General features: G+C 53.1%; 1 long non-coding RNA gene across 47 annotated transcripts in view; it reads left to right on the top strand.

The window, feature by feature from the left end:
* Positions 1-8,995, top strand: part of LOC102895780 — a 659,008-nt gene that overhangs the window by 95,317 nt on the left and 554,696 nt on the right. For 43 of the 47 annotated variants that reach the window (XR_003042515.1, XR_003042526.1, XR_003042522.1 and 40 more), the window contains one exon: positions 7,621-8,191. The exons of 2 other annotated variants lie outside the window; for them this stretch is intronic. This is a non-coding gene — a long non-coding RNA (uncharacterized LOC102895780). The remainder of the gene's footprint in view (positions 1-7,620; positions 8,192-8,995) is intronic. 2 more of the 47 variants (XR_003042501.1, XR_003042534.1) reach the window with 1 other exon arrangement.

Here is an 8,995-nt window from a genome sequence, read left to right on the forward strand (position 1 = left end):
GTGGCCAGATGGCCAGCAGGATGCCCGGATGGGAACAGTCCACGCGGCCCCTTTCAAGCGGTTTTAAGACCAATTTGGTAACTCGATTTGGAAAGTGGTATCGATGACTCGGAGGACGCAGGCTGCTCATTAGCCGCCTTCTGGGCCCAGCAAATTAGGTTAAGTGGGATGAAATCGGCGTGGCCCCTCCCTGGGCTCGTGGCTGAGGTCCAGGCCCCATTGTAAAGGGAACCTCTCCTGGGCAAAGGACGTTGAAAAGCTTTCCGGGGAGTCTGGCGCTCTGTTTTCATATGCGAATTCCATTTTCCCCTGGAGGGCAGTGCAATAGGCTGATAAAACATAAAAATGAACCTGGAGCGGATGAGTGAAGACAGAGAGGCGGGGGCAGGGCGGACGACAACGAGCAGCGGACAGTCATGGAGCGTTTTTCTAGGGCCGGTTATCCTTCCCCTGCTGGCCGGTGCTGCGCCTGACGCCTGCTTTCTTTCCTTTGCTTTTTCCCTTTTCCTCTTCCCTTTCCCTTCCATCCTCCTCCCCTTCTTCCCCGTTTTCCCCTGCATTGTAAACAGTGCCGCGCGCACCCTCCCACGCTGTGGGCACCTGTAAAGACCCCTCCGGGGTTTATACACTGAGGTGACATCACTTCCTCTGAGGCGGGTGAACATTCTCCGTGTTACAGACGCTACCGAACCACTTTCCCGAACAGCCGCTTTGCCTTCCACTCATGGCACACGAGAGCCCCGTTTCCCCCACCGTGTCACCCACATGCAGTACGTCCGATTCGTGTCTTTTTGCCAGTCTGGTGGGTGAAGGGCAGTTTCTGGTAGTTTCCACAGTGGGATGATGGCGGGGGGGGGGGGGGGGGAGCGGGGCTGCCTGGCCTGGTGCCCATGCCTGCCCGTGAGGAAGGACCCCAAGGCAGCCCGAATTCTCGCATCCCTCCCCTGGCCTGGCCCCTGGGGAAGGTTGGCAGGGCTCATCCGTCCTTATCTGAAGTGACTGTCCTTCCCAGGTCACTCGTGCTGTCCGGGGGATCAGCTTTGGACCTGCTGCTAAGCAGTTTTCTCTCCCGTTTAGCCTTAGCGAGTTCTGAATTCTTTGGGAAACGGCCACACCATTGTTTCCATTCATTCAATTTTTCCTTTTCATCTAAACGGTTATTGAGCATCTTTTTCAGCGCAGGATGTCGACGCAAAGGGCCCGGCTTGTACGCGGACTTCTAGGACCCTGGCTGCCCTTCGTCAGCTCTGTGGCCCAAGGAGAGACCTGTGCCTTCTGGGCCTCGTCTGTTTCCCTGTGCTAAAGGCCTTAAACCCTCGACTGGACAAGAGAAAGAGTAACACACAAGATGAAAGCATTGCGCGAGGCAGAGCCGGCTGGGAGGCTGGTGCAGATCCCCGCAAAAGCCCTCTAGGCCAAATTGCCACTGGTCTGCTTGGGCACTGGCCTGCCGCTACTGGGATTTGGCAGCCAGATAGAAAGTGCATAGAAAGAACTTAGGGCGATCAGCCTTGGGCGTTCACCCAAACTCGTCAAGCGCTTACGGTGCACCAGTTAGTTACACCATCAATTTTATCGAGTCCCTAATCTAAGTTAGACACTCTCCTGAGTGCTGGGGGTATGATGGCAAGCAAAACAGATGTGCTTTCTGTCCTCGCGAGGCCTGCAGTCTAGTGGGAGAAGCAGCAAAGGGTTAAGGATGGGTGGGAAGTCGCAGTCAGTACTAAGGAAGCATCTTAACTCTCCCGGATGCTTCCAGGTTAACCTCGTCACGGTAGAGAGGAAGCCTGGTAATCTTTATTGCCTCGAGAACTGCCGGGTATCTCTGACAGGATGCTCATTCCTAAGGACAGGAAAGAAAAACGACCACGGAGAGATGGTGGCAATAATATTACACAGGAATGAAAAAGAAGAAAAAAAAAGTTCCCATTTATTGAGCACTCACTGTGTGCCAGGCCCCCTGTTAAGTGCCTTCTGCAATTAAGGTAGGGAATATTCTCTGTCTGTAGACACGAAAACTGAATATGGAGTGGCAGCCTCTCCACCGAGTCAGTGCACAGGGCTCGAAGTTCGGGAACGGTGCCTTTCTTCTATCTCAAAGTGTCCGTGGCTGGTGCCACGTTGCTGGAACTTGACAATCCCAGAAAAGCAAGCCCCAGCTCTCTCTCCTGCCAGTACCGGTCAGCCTGTATTTGACTCAAGGTCAGGAGTCTCTCCTTCTGACATTTTCATCTTGTTCTTGAATTCCTTTAAGCTCTGGTAAGGGTTCTCTTCATTTATAGAATGAATATTTATTAAGATGTGGACTCTTTGTCTTCACGATGGCTTTGCAAAGTTAGACCCAGGCTCTTCTTCCCATGACGTGCCTCTCGTTTACGACCAAGGGGGATCTGTCCTCGACGGCCTGTCACCTGGCAGGTACTGGATCTTCTCTCGTAACAACTCCGTGGGCGGGGCTTTTCCTCAGAGAGATTGGGTAGCTCCCCCAAAGTCACACAGCTGGGTTGAATGAATTCAGAACCATGAATGTCTGGCTTTTAATGCCCGAACTCATTCCCTTATTGGCAAAGAATTGGGCAAGTGCCGGTACATGAAGTTGGTCGAAGCAAAGACGTAGAATAGCTGTTTCCCCAAAGGCCGGTGGAAACAACCCGGGCAGAAACACGCCCTTTGGAAGTCTTTCATCTGGAATCCTATCGTCCGTCCTTTGCAACGGCTCTTCCTGCTGTGTTTCCTCAGCAGGTAGCGGCGATGTAGCCTTTAGACCCCTGTGTTTGGTCTTTTGAGGTCATACATTGACCCGATCACTGTGTGGTCCCATCTCTTGTTAAGGTGAGGCGGAGTGCACCAAGGACGCAGAGGGGTGCCCTCGGGACGTGCCGAAGGTAGACCCCCTGTGACCAGAACTTACGTTTCGCGTTGTATGCAGGGCGTGTGGAGCCCAGGAGCTGTGTGTCTGTCTGTCTGTCATTCTTCCCCTCCCTTTGCTGGGTCCCAGCCTCTCCTTCACTGTCACCCCCATCAGCCTCCACTCACTATTTATTCTCCCCCCTCACCCCTGGTCTTAATTGACTTTGGCTAATGTCCCAGAACTCAGCCTGGCACCCAGACGCGCTGTGCTATCTTACACCTCACGTGGTTAAATAAACAGAGAGTGGCTTTTACTAAATAACACATGCCCGTCACCCTGTCCTTTCCTTCCTGGCTCTGTCCCCATCAGTTCCGGGGGTTGGGGAGCGTCTGCCCCTTTTACAAAGCATCTCTCATCGCTGACCAGCGAGCGTCAGGCCCCAGGGACGAGGTGGCCAGCACTGGCTCTGGAGTTACGCAGGCCTTACAGTAAAAATGCATCACCCTGACCGTGGGCCAAGCGAGGCCTCGCCCCAGCCTCGCCCTGGCCCAGCAGCTGGATCTTGCCGGCCGCCGGCCTTACTCACAGGTCAGAGTGATTCTCCTCTCCTGTTCAGGCTGAGGCCAACCCCTTCATCCCAACAGCCCAGGATTGGGAAAAAGCTCCGTGGCGTAGGATGTGGACTTTCCCTCCCGCTTAAATCATTACGGTGGCTCTCATTTATTGAGCCACTTGCTGTGTGTCAGATACTGTGCTAAGCACTATACTCTCATTTAATCCTCTTAATAAACTCTGGGCAGGTGCTCCCTTCATCTCCCTCTTACTGACAAGGACTCCAGCTCAGCCCTGTGAATACGAACATCGGAAGGCAGCTCACCTGGATCAGGTGCTGCCGTGTGCCTGGTTAACTCGCAGGAACCCTGCAGCACGTGCTGTCCTTATCAGGCCTGTTTCACAGATGGGGGGATGGAGAGCTGGGTGTGTCTGGGTCCCCTGGCTCACATTTATGGTCTGCTGTTGAGCCCTTGGTCACAGAACTGCATCAAAACGTGAGGGGCTGTGAGCAGAGCACCCCATCCAGAGCCCTGACTTTGCCCACGGCTCCACGCTGCCTCCTCGGGGCGGACCTGGGCGGGCGGACATCCCTGCCTCCTCAGATGGGCACCAGGCAAAGGGCTGTGTATTTGCCAGGAAGAGACAGAAAATTTGCTTAAGGGACCCTTGGGAGAAGAGCTTCCGGAGGGCGGGAGGAGATGGCTGGGGGTCACTTCGGGGCCGAGATGATCACCAGAACTGGAAGCGGACCTGGGCAGGCCTTTACCCAGAAGGGCCCAGGACTCTTTCTCCTTTGCACACAGCCAAGCCTCAGGCCGCAGCCTTGGTGGCTTTCCCGGGGTCCACAGTCCCTCCTCCCCACCTGTCTTCCGCAGTGACCTGGAGGAGCTCCCTCCGTCGGGGAGGTGGGGGGCGAGGACAGTTACTGCCTGCTCAGCGCTTTCACAGTTTATGAAACATTTCACAGACATGATCTCATTTTGTTGAGCAGTCGCGTGGGAATATAAACCCCCGTTAGGCTGAAGGGGAACCGGGGCTTCCGCGGGGAGGGGAAGTGTTTGCCTGGGAGCGGGCCCTGCTCTTCCTGTCCCGCCCCGCTTCCGAGCTCAGGGGTCCCAAAGCGGGGGCTCCCTGCACAGGACTGGGACTGTCCGGGGCTGTGTCGTCCTTGGACCTGAGCCCCAGCGCTGCCCTTGGGAGGAGGGCTGCAGGTAGGAAGCCCAGGAGAGGCCAGTGGGTGGGATTAAAACCGGCCTCAGCATAATCAGAAGGAAGATAGTGTCACAGGGTGTGGCCAGTGTTTCAGGGACATCAGGAGGTCATAGAACGGTCTCGAGACTTGGAGCTGGATGAAGACTCTCAGGAGGAGAAATGGGAAGGTGTATAACAGGGATGCAGGAGTAGCCACAGTGGCCATCCTGGGTGACCAGATGCCTAGACCACTGGAACCCTGCGGTCCTCACTGCGCTGGGCCCCGCACGGCCCTCCAGGGGAGAGCTGACGGCTGATTTTACAGACCGGGAAGCACACTCAGGATTCCGATCCCAAACCTTCCTGCCTCCCTCCCCACTCTGCTCTTTAGAAAAACAAATACAGAATTTCTTTCACGTCGCACTAGGAAATTTATTTTTTTAAAAAATTAACTCCCCTTCACGATGCCTGGCTCATGACGGATTGTGGATCAAGAAATAGATCGTGGGCCTTTGCTGCCCGGGCAGGCCGAGAAAGGCTGCCCCCGCTCCTGTCTGTCAGGGGAGGCTGGGGAGCCCACAGTTTCACTGTCTCAGCAGAGATGGTGGAACCTGTTAACCTGCCTCAGAAGCTAATAAAAAACATCCCAGTGAGATCATGTCTGTTACAGCCCTTTGAGCTCCCTGAGCTGCGGCCGTATTAACACACGCTGTCTTTATGGCTTACTCAGCAGAAAGTCCCCAGGCCGCAGAGCCCACTCCCTCCTTCCAGCCCCCTTATTTCCTTACACTTTTTATTTGATGCTTCCTTTGCCTCTTGAAGACCTGCCAACTTTTTGTTAACCTGCTCTCCTAGAAGGAGCCGGCATATTCAGAGGTGCTCATTTGGCGCTAAGCCTTTTTTATCCACTGAGTCCTTTAAACCTTACAGCCATCCTGTGAAGCAGGATGCATGTCTGTCCCCGTTTTCAGGCGAGGCTCCCGGGGCTCAGATTGGGGAGGTCAGCAAGATGATGTGGCTTAGAGTGGCGAGTGGGGTCTGCTCTCAGGTCGGGTTTTTACCTGGTCGTGCCTACATTCTCCAGATCATTCTTTCCAGTGAGCAGAAGTTGCTCTGTCTTTCTTTAACTGAAGGAGGGGAAGGGCCCGCCTGGAATTCGGCCCTGAGCTGTTGGTGATGGCGTGTTGTTTATTTTTGCTGTGGAGGCTGGGCCGGGTCATCTCTGGTCTCTTTGTGATACTGGAGAACATTGGCCCTGATCTTCTGAGAGGTCACCTGACTGGCCTCTTTGTGCAGAAATGTCTTTACCTGAGATAGGCGGGTCTTGAGGTCGGAGGTACTGGGCTGTGGCTTGCCCTGAGAACCTGACCTGGCCTCAAGTCTGCTGTTCCCATCCACAAAATGTGGGCTTTTGGGAACAGCTTTATCAGAGGGTGGCTGTGGAAATAGTGGCAGAATAGTAAATAATAGCTAATGTTGTTTTGGCATTTGGTATGCACCCACCACTTTTCCAGAAACGTCCACTGTTTGGTCTGGTGGGAATAGACTGCCCACACTCATCCTAAGCTTCCACGAGATACGTTGAACAGGTCATTTGCTCCCATTTTACAGATAAGGAAGCTGAGGTTAAAGTTCAAAGTTACAGATTGGGGCGGAAACCCAGATCTCCTGACTTTAGAGAATGAAACATTTTTTAAAAATCTTCCCCCATTAAGAAAAACCTGTTGAGTCCATTTCCAGGTGGATTTCTTAAATGACTGGCTCTCATTTTTTGACCACAGCCCAGATAGGTGCCTGGCCCAACTTTTCTCCTTCCCAGTGGAGTGCTAGCTGCAGAAGATACCTTCCTAAAGGTAGAGCTTGGCCGGAAGGGGCTGGGGTAGCTGTAGGACTTAGGAGAAACCACCCATCAAACTTCAAATATTAATAATCTCAAATAACTCTTCGTTACTAGAAAATAGACCACAATCATGCAAAGGTGAAAACAAGAAACGGGCTTTTGTCATCCTTGGCAAGGATCCAAGAGACGACTTGCCTTTGAAGGTCAAGCTCTTAGCCTGCCTTGTGGGCCTCAGAGTATTCTTGAAGAGTCATTCTTAGAGGTGCCAGGGGTCTAGCATCGTTGTAACTGAGGGGAAATGTTTTTCAGTGACCTAGTATCTAGTTGTGGTTGTGCCTCCGCTGTGGCTTAGACTCAGCGTGCACTGGCTTCTTCATGTGTGTCCTCGGGCCCCACAGAGCCCCTGCCAGTGGGAAGGGTTGCCTGGTGACCCTGGCCAGTGTTCTATGTGTGTCGGCACATTTGGTCCTTCGCCCATGGCGACAGTCTCCCAGGTCCCCCGTCCCTCACTTGAAGCGTCTGGGGTGAGTTTCTGTGTTTCTGAACTCAGGAAGCTTGGACGTTTTAGAAAGGAAACTCAGTCCAGATATCATACCCTGTATTATATAGGCTGTACTGTGCCCCTGTTCATTCACCCGTTGGGGCCTTAAACCCCAGAACCTCAGAATGTGACTGTGTTTAGAGGTAGAGCCTTTAATGAGGTGAGCTAGTTAAAATGAGGCCATTAGGGTGACCCCAGTTTAGTCCGACTGGTGTCCTTATGGGGAAGGCTGCACACGAAGATGTGAGCACACAGGGAGGGCCATGCGGGGACACGGAGAAGACAGCCATCTGTAGGCTAAGGTGAGAGGCCGCAGGGGAAACCAACCCTGCTGGCACCTTGACCTTGGACCTCCAGCCTCCAGAACTATCAGAAAGTAAATTTCTGATGTTAAGGTATTATGTTAAGCCGCCATAGCAGGCTCACGTACCCTGTGTCTGGGGCGGCGCCGTGAACCAAGCTCTCGGGGTTCTACAGGGAAATGCGTTAATTTCATACTAAGAAGGATAAACAAAATCAATAAATAGCCTCATGCTAGTTCAGGTCAAGGTTCAAAGTTACCAAAAAATGCTCATCCTGAGGGCTTCTTAGATTCTGGAATTGTGCACAAGAGTCTGTATTGTCATCATTTCTGTTTTGCAGATGGAAATCCAAGCTCAAAGAGGCTTAGCGACTTGCCCGAGATACCTAGTTAGTTTGTGCAAAGGCCGGATTTGCACCGTGTGGTTAGGCTCCAGAGCTGTGAATTCACCCACTGCCCTGTACCACGTCTTGATAGCGATTGCCTTGGACAGTGTCTTCAAGGAGCTCCAGGGTGTAGACAAGCAAGCCAACAATTACGGTACGTGGCAATGGACTATGAGAAGGACGTCTGGAACCCATGTTCAAGTGGGGAGAGCCCCGGCTTTGGCCCCCGCACTTGGTAGCCGCTGCCGCGTGAACCCAGGCGCTTGTCCTCCAAGAAGAACTGAGCCAGGGGCCGAGGACTCAGCCCTAGAGGCCGAGCCGGGCTGCTAGGGCTGGAGCAGGAGCTGTGGCTGAAAGTGGGCCATGCCCCCTGCGCCCAGCACCATCAAAGGCTGGCGAGGTGGGAGCAGCAGGCCACTGTCTTTACTCTGGACAGAGGCTGGTGTGTCTGTCCAGACTGTGGCGACAGGCGGGGAGTTAGCCACGGGAAAGGACTGCCCACTCTTGTCCATCTTTCCTGGCAAAGGTAAGACACAGCCCTTCAGTTTAATTTCCACATTAAGCTCTACATTTCTCTGCAAAAAAAATGAACACCGGGTGGGTCTCTTTGAGCCGGAGCTAGAACCCACCTTTTAGTAGAAGCTCGTTTTTGTTTTTCAATTGGCTTTTTAAAAGAATAGTCATTTCATAGGCCTTACTCTCATGGTAGCCACTATTATTATCATCGTAAAATTATTATTTTTTTATTCCCCTCTGTAGAAATTAACCAGTATTCCTGGCCTAGTTTGCATGGTGCTTTAATGCTTTTCAAAGAGCTTTTTCAACCACTGTTTACCTTAACTGTTGCTGTCATCCCTATTTTGTAAACGTGGACGCTCAGGTTCAGAGATGTTGATTAACTTGCCCCAAGTCGCACAGGGCGAGGGTGGCAGAATCCACACTCTGCTACCAAGCCCTGGGAAAGCACATAGTGACCGTCTGTGATGTGAATCCGTCCTTGGATTCAGGTTTAAATGTGCCCTCTGTAGGCCAGGAGGGCGCAGTCCCCACTTTACAGGAGAAGAGACCGAGATTCAGGAGCAGTGACTTGCCGAGAATCACGCCGCTCGCATCTGCCAAGGTTCCCCTCCCCCCACCACGGGAGAGCATGCCCTGAACTCACGGGGTTTAAAACCTCCGTGTTCTGTGTGCTTCAGCCTCTCTGAGCCTCATCTGTGACATGGGGGTAAGAACGAGCTGTCGTAGATTTATGATGGGGTCGTTAGTGTTGGGAGTGTCACCCATGGCGGATGCCGCGTGACTCTGCCCTCTCTCCCCTGGCCTCCTTCCT

Source organism: Pteropus alecto, unplaced genomic scaffold, assembly GCF_000325575.1.
Source record: "Pteropus alecto unplaced genomic scaffold, ASM32557v1 scaffold238, whole genome shotgun sequence".
Taxonomy (NCBI): Eukaryota; Metazoa; Chordata; class Mammalia; order Chiroptera; family Pteropodidae; genus Pteropus; species Pteropus alecto.